Source organism: Frankliniella occidentalis, unplaced genomic scaffold, assembly GCF_000697945.3.
Source record: "Frankliniella occidentalis isolate FOCC.00 unplaced genomic scaffold, Focc_3.1 Scaffold95, whole genome shotgun sequence".
Taxonomy (NCBI): domain Eukaryota; kingdom Metazoa; phylum Arthropoda; class Insecta; order Thysanoptera; family Thripidae; genus Frankliniella; species Frankliniella occidentalis.
In genome coordinates this window covers 636,160-638,967 of record NW_026267224.1, presented here as the reverse complement: position 1 = coordinate 638,967, position 2,808 = coordinate 636,160, and positions in this window count along the sequence as shown.

Genomic DNA, 2,808 nt, shown 5'->3' with positions numbered 1-2,808 from the left:
TTTACAAGTTTTAAAGCATTTTAAAGTCATGCAGCTTAGTCAAAATTTTCGGTCTCGGAGATGGTTTTTTGGACGCATTGTTCGTTTTGGTTGGCTGTGAGTGTTACATCAGGACAAGGCCGTCGAGAGGACTGCGCGACTGCGCTGGGAGGACGCGAGGGTGTTCCTTCCTGTCGCATGCCGGGCCGCGGGCGCTGGCGCGGAGGTCCGCCGCGGAGGTGGCCGTCCCCGCCGTCCCCGCCGTCCCCGCCGTCCCCGCCGTCCCCGGAGGTCCCGCCGGGGTCACTCGGGGCGGGTCAGTGCAGGTGCATCCGTGACTGAGTGCATCGTGTTGTGTCTGCTGCATGTGGGACAGCCTCACCCAATCAGCCCCGGCCGCCCCGGCGAGCACACGAGCCCGTCCCGCGCGGGGGCTCTGCGCTGAAGCCACGCAACTCGCCGCGCCGCCGCGCTCAGTTACCGGGCGGCGCTCTCGTGCGCGCGCCCGGGCCCGCCGTGACGGACGGACGGGTGGGCTGAGGGGGGCCCCCGCACGGGCCCCGTCAGGGACCCGTACGGGCCACGGCCTATGAGGAAAGCGCCAGCTGATTGTGCCAGTCGTGGGGTTGTTGGCGGCCGCCGCGGTGGTGGAGGAGGAGGAGTCGCTGGTGCTGATGATGGTGGAGGACGCGCTTGTGGAGGTGGTGATGCTGCTAGTGACGGTGGAGGAGGTGCTGCTAATAGTGGAGGTGGAGAAGGTGCTGGTGCTGGTGGTGATTTTCATTACACCACTGCCTTCACCACCTTCAGCACCTCCCTCCACGAGCACCTCCTCCACCTACACCCTTTCCACCATCATACCAGGTGGCTGACTCTGACTTACGCCGCAACACTTTCGCAGTGAAACTGTACCGCATGCACGGGTGCGGGCGAGTGTGGCTATTCTCGCTGCCCACGGCCCCCCTTTGGCCCCGTGCGAGGAGGCAACACGCCCGCATGCGTGCATGCGGTACAGTATGGAAGTGTGCGGCTATCTGGTATATTACTTTTGACGTTATGAGAATGGAAACGTTTGCTGATCAGTTTTTTTTACAAATTTTGTTATTGTAACTAGTGGTACTTTGACACGGCGTTGGCAAGAGCACGTGGCGTCTCAGCTACGCCTCCGTCACCGCCGTAAAGTCGCGCGGCCTTTTCCCTGAAAGAAATGGCGAAATTTGGCATTTAGAGAGGTGGAAATTTTTGACATTGGCATTGAAAGTGACGGTAAAGCTCGCCGCGAAACCTCCCGTGGAGGGGGAGAACCGCGCGTATTCGCAAACCACCTCACGGACGTTTTATTAATCCCGTTTTTGCCGCTGCTGCCGCCGCCGCCGCCGACCCAAAGCTCATTCCTCTTGTCTTCCTCCAGGCGCGCTCCTCGCCGCGCGACGTCTCATTCGAGCGAAACCAAAACAACAACATGGAGAAAAAGTCCCCGCTGCGTCCTGCCAGAGGGCTGCTGGCAGGTCCCGCCGCCAGGTGGCCGTCAGTCGCGGCGTCGCGACGGTCTTACTCAGGGCGTCGTGAGACGGCGGCGCGGCGGCGCCGACCCGCCGGGCGCCTCCCTACTGCGACAAAATAAATAATCGACGAATTTGCGGCGCGAAATTTGAAATTTGCTGTATATCGCAATACGTAATTTGCCGTTGTGTCGGTCGTGCATGCCGGATAGTCTAACAGCGCCCTCGCCGCGCTCTAGTGTGTCGTGGGAAACGACCGGGCCGGGTCACGTGGTTTGGAGTCACGTCCAACAGAGTTACGAGTCGAGCCAGTGTTTGGTCAGCCCGCGCGCAGCCCCGCGCCGCGCTGTGTCGATCCCACCCGTTTCGTTCCACGCTGCTGGTTCCACGCTCTTCCCAACCTTTCCTTACCACCTTCGCACACCCTCACGCCTTAGAGAGAGAGAGAGAGAGAGAGAGAGAGAGAGAGAGAGAGAGAGAGAGATTGAGATTATGCAGGGTAGTTTCCGGATGGATTTGGTGCGGGCCACTTTCGTTCGAGCTCCTAGAGGGCTTATCTGCGGTTTTGACTGTGATTAAAGTACTAACTTAAGTGGCTCTTATGGGCACAAGAGTGCCCCTTCGGTATGGTACTTAAGTGGAGCCTAGTTCTTGTACCTCCTACCCTTGCTCCCTCTCTGGTTTTCGCAAATCCTCCGCAAGAAAAACAAACCATCGAAGGTGTAATAGTGCAACTTTCTATCATATAGAATGAACTTTCTCACAACTTTGAATGTGTGACGAAATGCTATGCATGATAAACGTCCCGACAGAGAACAAACATTCTGTACGTATAGCAACACGTGTGGCCCGAGCCGCTCGTCCAGGCCGGGGGAGCCCCTGCTCCGCCCGCCGCGCCAGCGCAGCAGCGCACAGCGCCGCCGCCGGAGCCTCCAGGCGTTCCTATCCGTTCTCCAGCGCGCCGGTCCGGACGGAGCAGCTGGTCTGGAGACAAGTCCCATTTATCGCCCAGGGAACGAACGGTATATCAGCCCGCACGCCGCGCGCACGCGTGTGTAGTACACCGCGGGAGAAGTTCCGCGTGCAACAACTGCGGGGCTATTTTCAACCATAGATGACAATTATGGCTTTTCCAAACGAAAATAACAATCCGGGTTGCACGCCGAAAATGTGGAAAATACAGAGTTTGGCTCTAATAAAACAATCCGCGGCTTGCTGGGAAAAAAATTGTGTCCTGCGCTTATTCATTCCGCGTATCGTTTTGTGCGAAAAACTGCGCGTGCTGTGTGGAAAATTGCGAGTCTTGTGTTCAGGGGAATATTCCCAG